The sequence below is a fragment of the Otolemur garnettii genome, unplaced genomic scaffold (assembly GCF_000181295.1).
Source record: "Otolemur garnettii isolate 467f Iridium unplaced genomic scaffold, OtoGar3 scaffold00131, whole genome shotgun sequence".
In the NCBI taxonomy this organism is placed as follows: domain Eukaryota; kingdom Metazoa; phylum Chordata; class Mammalia; order Primates; family Galagidae; genus Otolemur; species Otolemur garnettii.
Window position 1 is genome coordinate 3,052,898 of NW_003852526.1, and position 17,788 is coordinate 3,070,685.

Genomic DNA, 17,788 nt, shown 5'->3' on the forward strand with positions numbered 1-17,788 from the left:
TTTTTTTTTTTTTTTTTTTTTGAGAGTCTCCCTCCCTGGGTACAGTGCTGTAGCATCATAGCTGACGGCAACCTCAAACTCTTGGGCTCAAGTGACCCTCTTGCCTCAGCCTACCGAGCAATGGGACTATAGGTGCCCACCACAACACCCAGCTAGTTTTTCTATTTTTAATAGAAATGAGGTCTTGTTCTTGCCTAAGCTGCCTTTAAACTCCTGAGCTCAGGCAATCCACCTGCCTCAGCCTCCCAGAGTTCTGGGATTACAGGCATGAGCCAGCATGTCCAGCCAACATTACTATTTCTAAAAGTAACATTTTAAGGTAATTCATTGAGATACACAAATGCAATTTTTCTATATTGTTCAGTATTCCTTCAAAATGTAGGCTGTCACCAGCATGTCAATGGATTATGCACTGAAACTTCATTTTGAAATTCTTTGTTCATAACTCAGAAAGGATATTACAAAGAAGCAGTATTATTAGAGTTTGACTTTTTTGGCCAACCTGCAAAAGTTGACTAAACTACAAAGTACCTGAGATAATGGTATTAGTGAAACTATGCAGTCAAGTTTGCATATATCCCCATGCCAAAGTATATTCAGGAAAACAACTGCAAGACTGGTTGGTACTCCTGACAGCTGGATCAGCGCTCAGCTCTTCTTGCTTTTTCCTTTATCTGAGAGTAGAATGAAAATTCCATAGATTGATGGCCTTAGCAGAGGACATGGAGAGCAGGAAACAAAAAAAAAAAATAGGAGAGAGCAGGGAATAAAACAGGAATGCTAGGGATGAGAAGCCAAGGTAGTAAGTCTTTGGTGAGGAAGGCGACCAAGTTCCATGTGGCTGCTGAGCTGAGCATCTAGCCCAGGGAATAAAGCCTGAAGGGGAGCCTTGGTGCTGAGGACGTGTGGGCTGAGGCCAGGGAATGAATTTATGCATATAAAATTCACACAACATAGTTCCCAGCACATTGTTGTACTCAATAAATGATGACAGGGATATTAGAGATAATGGGGTAGCTGTAAAAATTGCAGGCTTTGCTCCCCTGTTTGTCTTTGGGAATACTGATTATTGGGAAAATAACTGTGTTTGTCAGGAACACAGAACTCCAGCATCAGTGGCAGATGGGGTTGGCGGAGCAAGGCAATGGTTGGGCAAGAGGAGCAGACAGGGAGAGGTGCTGCTCTAGTGGGGCTCTCATGACTGAGCCCAGATATGCCCCCCTATCCTCTCACCTTTCCTCTTTCCCAGGCCATTCTTTTCATCTAAATTCAGGTATCCAAACTTTTCTTTTCTCTGCCACACATTGGAAGAGTAAGACTCGTCTTGGGCCACACATGAAATACACAAACACTAACAAAAGTGGATGAGCAAAAAATAAAGAATAAAAGTGTGGCCCCTGTACACTTTCTTGATTCTGACACCACAGATAAGCAAAAAAAAAAAAAAGAGTCCTCACAAAATTGGCATACAGCCTGCAGGCCACGCCATAGATTAGACACCCCGGAGAAGACTGAGATGCAAGGAAGTGGGACTTGGAAAGACATGTCACAGCCAGATGCAGAGCTGAGGAGTCAGGGAAGGACAAGAAGAGAGAAAACCCCCAATAGGAATTAGAAAAAGCCGAGGGCCTTGCCCAGCCCTCCAAACAGTAAGGACATTCCTACCAGGCAGAGGTAAGGTCCCAGCCACATCAAGTGCTCTGAAAACACTAAAAAGGCAGTGTCTCCTCAGGCAGTTTAATCACATACGATGGTCATCCTTTTCCTACCCTCAGTTACACTTTAGCTTCAAGGACTCTACCCAAGCTTCCAGGAATGGCTCTCAACGGGACTGTTGTGATTTTTCCTGCAGTGAAAGATTTCATCCGTCTGTAGACACTTCCTCTCTCCCACACTCACCCAGGAAGGAAAAGAAATGCATGAAAATGGGGCTGATTCTGAGGCGTGCTCACTGGCCAGTGTTCGGAAGGACACTGCAACACATCTTTCAGATAACAGAAAAGCAAAACATAGCTATCACTCTCATTTATGGTGACCCTCGGTCAACTTACATGTAATGGCGAAATATAAAGATAATAATTGCTGATGTACAGGCTGTGATTGGATCCCAGCCATCAGTGACAAGATTATCTGTTTAACAGCAATATTAATGAAATTATGCCCATGGCAGCCTAATTAGAAGAACACCATCAGCAACCCAGCTGGCATTTTCAATATGTTATCTGAGAGGTATGATCAGAAGACAAATCAGAGCTAATGTAATGAAGTTCCTGATCAGAGGCTGCTGTGAAGACGATGAGTTATTGAAGGAGACAAAGAGGAACTGAGGGCTGGCAAATTTCTGCAACTATTAGGGAGCAGCAGAAAGCAATGGAACTTAACTAGATTCAACCTTGTTGTAAAGATAGAAATAGAAGTTTCCCTCTTTCTTGGCAGCTGGATCCTAATGTCCTGAAATTTAGCTATGAAAAGAATCCTAAAGATGACTTACTTCAGCGATAATTAAGCAGGAATACCCCCCAGGGGCTCTTGTAAATATCCTGGCAGACTTTCACAATCTAATCCCTCCCCAGTGTGATTATATGTCTGTGGGTGGGGGACTTGACCTTGTCACTACCCAGTCTGAGAATCATGACAGTAGGAACAGCCGTAATGCAGAGACTAGGAATAAGCACTGAGATACTGGCTAGACCTGAATTCAGGAGGGCTGTTACTCAGTAGGTGTGTGACCTGGCTGAGTTTCTTAATTCTCTAAGCCAGTTCCCTTGTCTCTGAATTGGAAACAATTATAGCATGTAATGCAAACTTATGTGGTAAGGATGAAATGAGGAAAAACGCTGAGCTCAGAACCTGACTCACAGTGAGTGCTCAATTAACGTTCTATGTATCTTCATCACTGCTACTACCCATCGGCTAAGCGGCAGCTCTCCAGTGTGTTCAGGCAGAAAACAGAGTGAGGACCAGAAAGCAGAGTCAACACACTGAGAGAGAACCTGATACCCAGAGGCACAAGTGACCTGCCTAAAGTTACTCAGCTTCTAAGAGCCTGGACTAGATTCCAGGGCTCCAGGTGGTGGGTCTCATGCTCTTTAGGCCACAATGAATCCTTAAGTTCTGACAATTTAAGGCAATGGTTCTCAATCTGTGGGTCCCGACACACAGGAACTATATGAAAGGGCTGCAGCATTAGGCAGGTTGAGAACCACTGGTTTAAGGAATAGCCAAATGTCCAGGAAAATGTACTGGCCTGGCCGTCAAAGATATTTACCCGTGACTCTGTGTGTGTGGATGGTGTCCCTAATGCTCTGTGAAGTAGCAAAGGGCATTGATCCAGGATCAGAATCTGCCATTGCTGCCGCCTTACCTCACCTCCTCCCCCAACCAAACAGTCCATGTTCCATTAGCTTTCAAACTCTGCCACAGAATTCGCTTTGCTTATCTATTATCTGAACATTTGATCAGGGATGGGGTGTGAATGCTATATGGCCATGTGTGTATACACTCACATTCATGTATGTGTAGATATGTACACATAGCCTATATATGCATACGTATGGAATCAGATACGCATGTATGCTGTACATACAGAACAGGGATTTATAACTTGTGGTCAATTTCTTTATCTAAGGTCAGTGATATTGCTCTGCTTACTATTGCTATAGATAAAAAAGAAAAAATAGTAATAATAAGGAGCACCCCACACACATATAGGCTTCTGGGAGAAGCCTCAGATGGTACTTCTAAATGTTAAAGTAGTTTTTAAAAATTGAAGGACTATGAATAATGTTTAAGTAGCTTGTAAGTTTTACAGGGCAATGATAACTGACTGTAAAACCTGTCATTCAAGAAACAACAGACGTTGACAGGAAACGTATTAATATACTTAACGTAGAACCTAGTGAACTACTTTCAATCGGTCTATCTTCTTACTGTCGTTTTTAACACACAGGAGTCAGGACGGTGGCATGTGACTGTAGTCCCAGCTACTAGGAAGGCTGGGGCTGGAGGACCCCTGACACCAGGAATTGAGGCTGCAGTACAGCACAATTCCACCTGTGCTTGGCCCCTGCACTCCAGACTGGGCAGCAGAGTCAGACTCCATCTCAAAAACAAATAAACAAAAAAGCCTCATAGGAAGATTCCCCTTTCACAGTCTTTTCCCCTGGGTTTTTGATTTAAAAAGTGTTATTATTTCCACTCATGGGTTTCCCCCTCCTTGCTTTTTGCTCTCTGAATCTGTCCTGTGTTACTCCCTCCTTCCTCTTTGCATTCAGTTTTTCTCAAGCTGGTGAGGTAGTCCACGTGGTAGTCCAGATATTCACTTGCCAGCCAAGGTCACTTTCTCCCACTCAGTTGCAGCCCATGAAACTCAGTGCCGACCTTCCCTATTCTTCCTGATTCAGCTTCCGGTATCCCGGGCTTCCTGCTCCAACTTCCTCTCGGGGCTGTTTAGGGCTACAGATATTTCCCACCCCCCTCCCTGGGTTCTGATTTTTATGTTCAACTCAGGCCTGCAACAACACTTCATCTTCTACATGTCACCTTTGTGTGGCTACTTAAATTTACATTTCTGATCCTAGACTCTGTCACCACTCAGATTAACTCTTTACAATATTTCCCTAAGACATCCCTCAAATACTCACTGCTTCCTCCATTTGGGGGGTAAATTCTGTATGTTACATGCCTTTTTTTTTTTTTATTCCAACCCTCATTTTTCCCATAGGACTAATTATAATATAGAATAATAGTTTATTGTGTAATTTATTTTGTGTTATAAAGATAATTAAATGTTTTTTCATCTGAATGTCAAAAGCAGGTGAAAGTTATAATTTAGCCAGGGAATTAGCTTTTGCCATAGCTTCTTTCACTTACTTATTGTTCTATGGTCTCTTAATTGAGAAAGGAACTCTCCACCTTGAGAAAATACATGAAAAAGGATTTTAATCTGATTTCCTTCTCTTCTCTCTAATGTTCTGATTCTTTGTGGTTTTAAACAAATTATTATTTTTTAATGTCTAAGGAGAGAGAGGAGATATTTGGGTTGTTTTCCAATTCACTGAAAATGGCTTTTTAGAAGAAGCACAGATCATAACTCTGTTGTCTGCAACAATGAAATGTGAGAAAGTCAAGGCTAACATGGACAGATAATTATACAAAAATTTCAGATGCTTGGAAATTACTGGATCTGAGACATGATAGCTCGCCTAACCCCCTTTTACACTCAGAACAAAAACTTCTTAGGTTTTAAGCTTGCACAATTATAAAATCAATTTCACTGTATTTATTAATATAATTTCAGAGAATCCATGACTAAGCAGCCTACAGAAGATGGAAAAAATTGTGAAGATTCAATTCTCTGTGACTCACCTAAACAAGGCAAAGAAGGAGGTAGTCTCAGTTTCATTTCTCTTTCACTTTATTAAAACATGCTCGGCTCACAGACAAATGGAATTTTTAATCAGGAGTGAAATTCTTTCCAAGTCTTCTGGTCTCTTATCAAGGGAAAATGCAGAATATCTTGAAGGACAGGCAGGACATGTGTGGACTCGACGGCACTGGGCTGCCCAGTATCTCTCTCCTCAGAGTGGTAGGTGAGTATCCCAGTTTGGCAAAGCCTTTAAATATACCCCATTCCAAACTCCTCAATTTTGTATGTCTCTTTTAAATAAGCACCTTACCAGAACATATATTGGGGAAGAAGATGAAGAGGATACATCCTCCTCTCATTCTATGAAAATTAACCATTTTAATCTGTCAAATCAGCCCTAACTCCAATAAAATGATTCCCAAATTGAGCAAGGAAGCGATAGTTTCCTCTTACTATCATCCTGGGTTTATTTTACCATATTCTTCTCTAAAAAATTAATATTATGTTTAATTGACAAATCATAATTGCACATACTTAGGGGTACAATGTAATGTTTTGATATATGCATGCAATGTGGACTATTACATTAAGCTAACTGACATATCTGTCCCCTTACTTGCTTGTCATTCTTTGTGGTGAGATATTGGAAATTTAACCTCTACATTATTTTGAATCACTATATTCTCACAGTAGTCCTGTCTTTGATTCTTTAAGGAACCTCCACACTGCTTTCCATAATGGCTATCCTTATTTATCTTCCTACCAACAGCTTACAAAAACCTCCCTTTTATTCCATATCTTTGCCAACACTTTCTGTTTCTCTTTTTGATAATAGCCATTTTCACAGGTGGCTCTCTTTTAATTTATATTTCCCTGATATTTAAAGACCTTGAACATTATTTCATACACCTGCTGGCCATTTATATACTTTCTTTTGAGAAATGTCTATTCAGATCCTTTGCTCCTCTTTTAATCAAGTTATTTGTTTTCTTGCTATGGAGTTGAGTTCCTCCTATGTAATATTTTGGATATTAACCCTTTATCAGATGCATGGTTTGCAAATATTTATTCTATTCCATAAGAATGGAAATATCTTCATTCTATTGATTGTTTCCTTTCTCATCATGTTTTTAGATGATTCATTAACAATCATTCATTGTCTACCATATACCAGCACCATACTAAGGTCTTGGTTATGTGCTGGTAAGTAAAATAGAGATGATACTGATACAGGGCTCTCCCATTCAGAGCTGGACAGGGACCTCCACTTTCTAGGTGTGGGCAAACAGGCCTTTCCAGAGTCAAGCAAGATCAGAGAAAGGCAGCCTGATCACATCTGGGTGGTCCCATTGGAGTGAAAAACTTAGACCTAGCTGCCTCATTTGGGACAGAGACTCTGAAGACTAAATTCATGTGCTAATTCATTCATGTGCTAATCAACATGGGCAGAATGTTTTCTGTCTGCTGGTTCTTGGCCAACTGTGATATACATTCTCAAGACCTCCTGCTTGCAGGCAGTATATGAACCTCTAGATAAAAGCGCATGGTTTGGTGGGGACTTCCCACTTCAGTTCCCCCCTCTGCTGCTGGAGGTCTGTTGCCCTTCTTTCCTTCTCTGTTCCTTTCCCAGTCAATAAACTCTGTCCTGTTGCTTATCCACATGGTCCATGGGTTCATCCTTCAAATCTCTGAGATCAAGGACTTGGCATAGAGAGAAATTTGGGCAACAATACTATCTTGAGTCTCCTGGAGAATGGCTTGGAAGCCCACAGAGCTTTCATCTCCCTGCTGATTTTTCACCTTCTTGATTGCCTGGTGGATCTGGTGTTCATAAGCTCTTCAGAGCTGGCTGCTACCACATGGTGACTCCCACTCTCTCAGCCTGGGCCCTGCTCACCATTGCTACCACCACACAGGCCAGTGATTTCACTCTTTGAGAACTATTGAATCTCAATAGGCACCCCCTTGCCTCCCTATTGTTAAGTGACACTGAGGATTGGGCTACCCCAAAACTATTTCCCACCTGCTGCTACTGTGATGTCTCCAACTTCAGGGTCTATAACATGTGGAGTCAAATACAGTATATACTTTCTTAGCCTTCTTTTATCCCCTGGTCCTGAATGAAAGCAGAGATTGACTGAAGAGAATTCAGGGGAACTTGCCTCCTTGATAAAAAGGGACACATCAATTGGCAAGCGCTTCCAAGTTTCTCCTTCTTTCTGCCTCAAAAGCAGAAATAACAGCTGGGACTTCGCACTTACACTGTAAACCTGAGAAAAAAACCAAGAGAAGCACAAAGATGCCTGCCTGGAATGTTGAATGTGGTAAAAATACCACAAACTTACACTTCAGCACTTACCATCCTGTGATAAATAAACCCCCATTGTTTAACCCCTATGGGAATGCAGCTGGGTGTTTTGCTTCTTGCTACCAAATCCAATTCTTCCTGCCATGTTGCCATTGCTACTATCACAGCCAAAACTGCCTGTACATCTTAAGAGTTTAGTGAATCTTTCTATTCCTGTGCTATCCAGAACAAGGGTTAAAAACTGTTTAAAGTGCTGTTTAGTCCTAGTGAAATCTACAAGCACATCAGGATCTCATGGGTGTTTTGTGCTCATAAACTTTTATTGTGGTTGTTTCCTTGGTGGGCGGTCCTAGCCAGATCTCCTACATACTACACAGGTCCTCCGTCGCCACTCTAGCTCTCTCTGTCCCCATGCCATTGGATGACACATATGCCAAACGACGTCAAATGAGATTATATGCCCTTACCTATTGAATACTCCTCCAGGAGGAAGGCATCCACAAATGCCTTGTAGATGCCTTCCCACATTTTACTTCTAATTACATGCACACCAGTCTCAAGCTCTGGAGATGTATATGCAAATAATCTCAGATCACTAATATAGGAGATGCCAACATTCGAGCAAGATGATCTGCAGCTGCGGTGTGGACCTCGGGCCATTCCTCCACAGGAGTTCCTTGTGGGAGGAGCCCGGTGCCCTCAGCAGGTAGTCATAGTTAATTTCTCCCCTCACCTGTGTTGTTCTGACTCAATAAAAGGCTGGTGCGGAGGTTGCTTGGGGCTACCGGGAAAGTAAGGGCTAGCCCGCCTTCCACAAGCTTGTACTTCTAATCTGCTTCTCGCCTGGTTCCTTCCTGTGCTAACCAAGACCAGGGCCACCGGAGCCTGACGGGTCATGACACACTAAGATTATCCATTCAAGAAAATGTTTAGATAAATATTCTACACTTCACATTCATTATCTCTTTCTTTTCTCCTATTACCAAATAGAAGTGTTTTCTATTATAGGAAAATCTCAGGATATGTGCTGTGAATTCCCTCTCCGCACATTCTCTCTGAACTTCTCCCTTTGGATGATACCCATGATAAATTCCACCTCTCCTTCTTTGCTTTTTTTTTTTGCAGTTTTTTGGCCAGGGCTGGGCTTGAAACTGCCACCCCTGGCATATGGGACCAGCACCCTACTCCTTCGAGCCGTAGGTGCCACCCAATCTCTCCTTCTTTACTAGACATTTTTCATTATCATCTAAGCATACAAATTGTCTCTATGATCTTAAAAAATAAAATTTTACTAAACTACAACTCTCCAAATAAAATTTTATCTGTCCCCAGTTACAAAACACATAGCATAGCTTCAGTTTCCACTTCCTTCTAATATTCACTCCTCCACCCTCTCCAATCTAACTTCTGTTCTTATCTCCTAAATTCTATCATTAAGCCACCAATGGCCTGCATGTTGATAACTCAATGACAATGTTCACATCTCTGTCTCTCCTAGTCAACCTCTCAGCATCCTTTGTATACAGGTTTCCACTTCTCCATTCTAATGGCAATTTTTTCCTTTCCATATTTCCATGTCTCTATACCCCCTTGCTTTCTCTCGTGACTTATGATCAGGCCCTTTTGTGGACTTCTCTTCTACCCAATCTTTTCATGTAGATCTTATTCAGAACTCAACCTTGGGCCTTCTTCTGTCTCCATATTTTCTCCCAAAGCGATCTATCTATTTTCATCTTCAAATATCATCTCTACTCAATGGTTTTCAAAATCAGATATCCAGCTGGATCACTTTTTTGACTTAAAGACTCCTAAGTCCAAATGTTCATAATATTTCCATTTGAGACACTTGGATGTATTATAAGACTCTCTAATACAGAGTGTCCCCCAAATAAATTTATTATATATTACAGCCTTGCCCCTAAACTATTTCTTCTCTAGAATTCACTATCACAGTAAATGGCACCAACAATCTCCCAGATGGTCCAGCCAGAGGCCTCTGAGTTAGACTTAACACCTCTCTCTCCTTTGATGTTTCCTCTCACCCCTCCAAAAAAAAAAAAAAATCAGTCACCAAGTCTAGCTTAGGAGACTTCTAAATCCATCTTTTTAAATTTAAGGTAGTATCATCTCTCACCTGGACTACTCAAATTACTTTCTCACTACTTTTTCCTAAGCCACAAGCCCATTTTCGACCGGGCAATGGAAGAGTCATTTAATATGTAAATCTTATCAAATCCTGCCTCTACTAAAACCATGTACTCCTCAGTACTAAGCATTAAATCCTAAATCCTTCTTTGTAGTTCTGAGCAAGACAAGCTGTCTCTTGCCTCAGGACATTACGTGTGCCTCTGCCAAAAATGCTGTTTGCCCCACACTGTGCACAGTTAATTCTTACTCATCTTTCAGGTATGAGATTAATTACTATTTTCCTTTTTAAAAAAATTCTCCTGATTAGATTAGAAATAGTGTTAAGTTCTCTATTTATTTTCATACCACCCTGTGATTTTCAATTATGGGACTTGTTGCCATAGCAATTAAATTTATGTGGATGATTATCTAGAGGGAAGACCCTAACTAAGTAATGTAAGCTCCATGAAGGTAGAGACTGATTATAATTTGCTCATTAATATGTTCTCAATGACTAGCAGAGGACAATAGTAGGTACTCAATAAGATTTGTTGAATCCATAAACAGAGTTTTACATGGTTCTGCCTTTAAGACTTACATTGACCTAACTACTCTGTCCATAGACATATTGGACTTTAATTATAACTGAGTACTTATGTTTTAATTATTATGAGTATTTAATTATAAAAATTAATTATGACATATTCACACTTCCAGAAGTATTTAATTATGAAAATGAATAAGTTTCTAAAGTTTTGGATTTTTCTAAGAAGTTCATTTTAGGAACAAAATTTCATTTTTCTTGAAGGCTCTTGACCAGTCACTTGTCATGCATAAAAAAAAGAAAAAGTGCAGCATCTGTGGCTCAAAGGAGTAGGGTGCTGGCCCCATATATCGGAGGTGGTAGGTTCAAGCCCAGCCCCAGCCAAAAATTGCAAGAAAAAAGAAAAAAACATCAAAATCCACTAATTCAGTAAAATTGGTATATTGTTCATCATGTTTCCAAATATATTAAAACAACATCTCTCTATTTTTTGAGACATTTTATGAATACAATGAAACATTAATTCCAAATCTACAGCTGCAAAATAAAGTAAGAAAAGAAGTGAAAGAGTGACACTCCAAAAATTTCCTCCAGTAATGTTCTTATACACAGACTTAACGGCCAGTATGTGTCCCTGAGGTCCATACATACGGTTAATACATGTGGGAATAGAATGACTAGCATATAATGAGAGACTACAGAGAGAAAACCCTACCAAAAAGGAAGAAGACAGATGAAGGCTTACATTAGTCCAAATACTTAAGGGTTCTGATCTATTGACGTAAGGATATTGCGGAAGACAAAAGTGAGAGGAAGAAGTATTAGAGCAGATTTATCAGACTCAGCACTCTTGGCAATTTGCACTAGATAATTCTTCATTGAGGGAGCAAGTCTGTGCACTGTAGGAAATTTGAAAGTATCCCATGTCTCTATCTAATAGATACCAACAGTAAACCCACCCACCAACCCTTTAAACAGTGACATTCAAAAATGCTTCCTGACACTTCCAATGTATGAGGTTGGGGGGAAAGGGGTGCAGTTGTGGTAAAATTGACCTTGGTTGAGAGCCACTGAATTAGAAAAAATCAAAAGAATTTGTCAATTCAAAAAAGTGCAATAAAGGACACAGGTTTTTGATCATTCATCATTCACTAATTTATTGATTCGTCTATTTACTCATTCATTCATTTGACCAGACACCATACTAGGTACAATGTTCTAAAAATGAGTTTGACATAGTTGCTATTAGGAGCTGAGACAAAGAGGCCATTATCTTAGAATATAATATGAATTTGCAGTTACATGAGGTGTAAATTTTAATGCATAATCAAAATTAATCAATAAAGATCCCAATCTTGCTTAAAATTCACAGAATACCTGGTTATGGTGGATACATTGAATTAGCATTCAACAACTAATTCAACGTTTTAGAAAGCCTTTCTGATCTGCACCAGTTAGAGAGCTAAAAGTACTTGGCCTAGAATCCCCTGCTCACAAGTTTCTGGGGTATGGATTGCCAGTCATTTAGGTGGATGCTTACTGCTCAGAGGCACAGGCCTGGACACTTTGGGGATTCTTCAGCAGTGATCCAGTGTCTGATCTCAAGCTCTATGGGGGTTCAGAGCCATATGCTAAAGGGACAGTGGTGGCTTCCTGATCTGTGAATGGTAGCTGTGGCAGATCAGTAATGGACTCCTAATTGCACTTTCTTAATTTGAGAATGCAGCAGCACCCTACCCTGTATCTTATGCTGAAAGATTCAGCCTTGAACTTCTTGCCTTCTGATGAATGTGTATGTGCCTGATTCCTTGTACTATAGTTCATCCTGCTTAAAATAGCTAGCATGAGTTCCATTTTTGCAGACTGAGCCCTGCAATTTTACACAACAAACTGTAATAGCTCAGTAAATCTATCACACACAGTGTGATCACACACACACACACACACACCCAGTATGAAAACAGATCATAGTTTCTTCAGTTAAGCACCAGATGAAGAATTTGGCTTCAATTTAGGGGCCATGCTGCATGAAAAATATGTTTGCTTTTGTTTATGTGTTGTTAAATCAATGCAAGGAAAAATATAAGATTGCGCTGAGAGTGCAGTGCCAGAGATAAGCAGGGGGTGCAGCATGGAGGTGGTACATAGAGAAGGTTTTCTAAAGAAGCCATGTCTGAGCTGAGTCTTGAAGTCTGAGTAGGAGTGAGCCAGGAAAATTGCATTTGAGGGTGGGGAAGGGAAAGGGCAGGCTAAGCAGAGGATGTGCATCACATACAAAAAGTTGAGAAAACATAGCATATCCACGGAGGGGAAAACTGTTCCGTGTAGCCAGACGATACAATAGGAGGAAGTGTGGAGAGATTATCTGGAAAGCAGAGGCAAGACCATGAAAGAGGGCACCAATGCAACTTCCACATTTTCTAGAATCTAAAAGGCCATTGATTATAAAATCCATTATCCATTTTATAAAACATTTCAAGGGAAAAATAGAAACACTACACTAAATGTACACATTTTTTATCATTCATTTATCAACCTGAATTAGAATTTGCTTCTAAGCCTTTTTGACAAATGTAGAGAGAATAGAGATCCTTCTAAATCACTTTCGGTCATTTGACAGTTATATTTAGCTTCTCACCAGTGCCTGTGGTCTTGACTTTTTTTATGATTGACAGGAAATTGCCAACCATATCAAATTATATTAGAATGTCTTCCCCTGCGTTTTCTGTTTGGTTAAACTCAGAGTTTTGTCTCTTTATGATTGAATTACAGACAGTCCCCAGGTTACGAATGAGATAGGTTCTGTAGATTTGTTCTTAAGTGGAATTTGTATGTACGTTGGAACAGGTACCTTTACCTGTAATAGCCTCCTTTCCTAAGTGCAAGTCAGCTGGATGTTTGTAACTTGGGGACATAGCTCGCATTTGTAAGTGCCAGTTGTACATAAGTTGAATATTTGTAACTTGGAGACTGCCTGTACATATTACCATCAATCAAATAGTTTCTCTTAAAGTTAGCCAGAAACTTTTGACTTGCCCATATTTCATAACTGAATTAAGGTCCTATGTGAATGCAAATTAACCACCAACTTCTTTCCACTTTGATAAGTCTATGCTGTGATGCAAAAGACTTGGCAGTTCCAACAACTTTTAATGCCACTACCTGATTATATGACAGGGAATCATCTATGTACTAAATTTATTTCATTCCAGTGCTGCCTCATAAATACATCTTTTTGCAGAGATTCTAAGCAAAAATTTAGGGATCCAAATTTAAGGTATTATTTTTTTGAGAATCTTACCCTGTTGCCTCAGGTAGAGTGCTATGGAGTCAGCAGTGCTCATAGCAACCTCAAACTCCTGGGTTCAAGTGATCCTCCTGCCTCAGCCTACCAAGTAACTGGAACTACAGGCACCCACCACAAGGCCTGGCTGATTTTTTCTATTTTTAGTAGAGACAGGGTCTGGCTTTTGCTCAGACTGGTCTCGAACTCCTGAGCTCAAAAGATCCTTTGACCCCAGCCTCCCAGAGTTCTAGGATTCCAAATGTAAGTTTAAATTCAATGATTTGTTATCAACATATAAATCCCTAAAAGAGTGACAATAGAAGAAACAGATACAGATTCACACATGCTTAACAAACAACCACCATTACAACTCCACAACTCTTTCCTCTGCTTGGAAACTTGTAAGATTATTTTGACTGTAAGAGTTTTCCTGGTAAACTCTGGTAAAATCGTTCACAAATAGTAAAATATAAAAACAAACAAACAAACAAAAAGACCAAAAAACCTCTCAGGGAAATGGGGGTCTGGAACAAAGTCCTGGGTGCACCTCTTCCATACAACAACAAAAAAACTTCCCCTCCTTCCTGCTTCACACCAGGAGAGAGGGGATGTGGGCAAGGCTGAGCAGGAAGGTGACAAGGAGGGATTTTATTTTAAACATAAACAAACAGAAAGGCAGATGACTCACTACCATATCTGATACACACAGATATGCAAATAACATGGTTTCTTTAATATATAAAACATGCCTAATCGTCCTCTTTTTTTTTTTTTTTGAGACAGAGTCTCAAGCTATCTCCCTGAGTAGAGTGCTGTGGTGTCACAGCTCACAGCAACCTCAAATTTGGGGGCTTAAGCGATTTTCTTGCTTCAGCCTCCCAAGTAGCTGGGACTACAGGCGCCCACCACAGTGCCTGGCTATTTTTTTTTTTTGCTGTTGTTTTTGTTGTTGCCATTGTTGTTTAGCTGGCCCAGGACCCACCAGCCTCGGGGTATGTGGCAGGCAGTCTACCCACTGAGCGACAGCCACCACCCCTAACCTTCCTTTTGAACTACCATCCTTCTAAATAGTGGCAACAATTTAAACCTGTTATCTGATAATATTTTGATTTTTCTGGCTTAAACTATCTCCATTCAACCCTCCAAAATTATTCTTCCTATCTAACTAGTTTAATAATTTCCTTCGAATGACTGTTTTTGCCTTTCATATTTCTGCTCTTCCCCTCATTAAAATGACATCTAGAATACAGAATATAGAGAAGTGTAATCTCCAGGTATCATTGGTTTCATAGCATTAATTCAAACAAATATGGCTACTGATTAGTCCATCACACCTTTTTCCTATCCTCAGGTTCAGGTAGGACAACTGACCAGGCTATAAGCCTGCAATTTAAATGAGTGAAAATGGCACCTAATAACAATATCCAGCTCTCGCCACATCCCTCACCACAACCCACAATGTTAACTCCTTAGAATGCGAGGAGGATGGGGGATGAGCCAAATCCTTCTGACATTATCACTGCCTATCTATCTTTAAAACCCTGCCTTCCTACTTTAGTTTAAGGTTTTCAGCCAGTCTTACTTTTTCCACAGCATTATATTTCAAGGAAAAAAAAGAAAGAATAATTTATACCCCCAGGGTACTTATTCTAACATACAGAAATGGGAGGCAAATATAATCTTTTTAATATAATTCTCTTCACTAGAAGCAACAGTGGTTCTGATGGAACCAGGTTGCCTGGCTAAAATCATAAAGTCATTAGCTCTATGACTTTGGCAAGGCACAAACCCTCTCTGTGCTTCAAATTTCTCGGCTGATAAATTCCAAAGCAATCCCTGCCTTATACTATTGTTAAAGCACGAAAGCTTTTAAGACATTGCCTGACACATATTAAGCACTCAATAAATGTTATCTACTATTATTTTACACGCTTCAAAAGTACAGCTTGCTACCATTAATTTTTATTGCATCATATTATTTAATGTCTAGCTTTAATGCCCAAGATGATAATTAGTCATTGAGAATGATGACAGTGAAAATGGCAAGAATGAATTAACAATATGTATAAAGCAAAGTTTTTGGTCCGGAATAGTTTGGACACCTGGGAAAGATATTATTAGAGAATCTGACCCATACCCTGACAAAGACAAAAATTCAATGTTTGTGAAAAAAAACACCATTCCTCAATAGCCAATTTGATTAGCTTTGTAATTAGTTCAAACAACCTTATTATATATATAGTTGGCCCCTAAAATGTTCATTTCAGTGGCTACAAGAAGATGTAATTTGAAAAAGGCCTATTATTTTCATGTGTTTTCCTAATAAAATCAGAAATCAATTAATCCAACTAATTCAGTAACAAATTCATTACAACAAAAAAAAAAAATAGAAATTAGTCTGGCACCATCATAAATCTTTCTTAAAAAGTTTTTTCTTGATAGTGTCATCTGGGAGTAAAAATGGATCAGATCATCGAGTCCAAGGTTAGAGATTATGGTCAGGGTACTACTTTAATGGAATTTTTTATTACAAATGAAAAAGAATATAGGATTTTTAACACAGAGGAATAACCACGCTGACACTTAGGCCCAAAGGGCTAAAGAGAAATATCCTTAATATTAACCCAACATGGTGACCTCATTATGGCTTAGTCAATGTAATCCTTAGCCATTAGCTGAGATATAGATTATTGTACATGAAGATATTGTTCTCTCTGTGGAGAAATGACTGTGTAGAAACATTTCAAATAATTTATTATAAAAGCTTTCTGGTGACATTGTGGGGTAGTGGTAAGAATGTGGAGGTAGAGAAATGCTATTTTTAAGACTCTAATATGACTTTTTGATGCTGAGTATAAGATAGCCTGATTTGAACTTTGGATTTCCAGAAAGATTTCTTGTTAAAACACGACAAACTTCTCTCTTAAGGAACTCTGTATTTCAATTAAAAGACCAAGAATACTTTGGAGTGAGGTCTGAGTATTGTAAAAAGCAGTGATATAGCTGAGCGTGTACAGCACGTGTGTATAAGCACAGGCATATGACATGGATGGATGTGTACATTATATATGTAATGCATGCTTGGCCCTATGTGCACATACGCACATGTGTATGTGTATATATAGATGTGTATGCTATATATGGAGACATACAAGTATGTGAGGCAGTATGTACATGCTGTGGGGAGCCAGCCAGATCTAACCCTTTATGACTCAAGCATACATTTTGCCAGATTCCAGAAAGACTTGTGGAACTGCTCAGGGCTCAGTTCTCTCTAGCTATTACCCTCAGGGAAAAGGAGATAAGTCAGTCTAGTTGCTGGGAGTGGCCCATATCAATAACCGACCAAGGTACAGGTACAAAAGTCAGACCCTTTAGCCTCAATTTAGAGTAGTTCTAAAGGACTATCCCAGATCTGGAACCCCCTATGATATGAGCTGACATCTTTGTTGAATCTATCCGATACATGTTTTCCTCATGCCTCATAGGGCCATAGAGGCTGTTCTGGAGTGTATACCACAAAAAATATAAATCTCCACCCAAGACTGTGTTTCTCAGGGAACATAAACTAATACAAAGAATTTATTATTTAGTATCACTTTTCGCAAAAGGTTAGTTTACTGAATTATAAATGCTAAAGGGAGATGAAGGTGGGCTGAATTCCTGAATGTAGTCACACTTCCCATTGATATATATATACCAGTAAAGAACTAAGATGGTGGTTTATTATTTTGCTAACCTGATAGCTTTTGTATCCTTTTTCATTGTAGATTCCTAGATAATTGTCTAAATCACACACACACAAAAAAAGACTTTAAATCTAATGGTGCCCATCACCCCTTCAACCATCTAGACTACTACCACCACTGCCTTTCAAAGACGGGTTTACACCAGGGCCAGGCAGTTAACATTGCAAGGAAGGATAGTGAAGATGATTAAACAGTGTATCTTTCCAACTTACTCTGGATGACATGTGGAACTGCAGACAACCAGTAAGTGCTAAAGAAATCCAGCAAGATGTCATCAGGGCTGTCAACTCTTGAATCTAAGTTCAGAGCAGGTGTAACTTAGAGATCAAAGAATACAAGCAGTTGACATCAAAGAGATGGGGAAGTAACACAGCCACAGAACTGAGTTCAGAGCTAGTTTCCAACA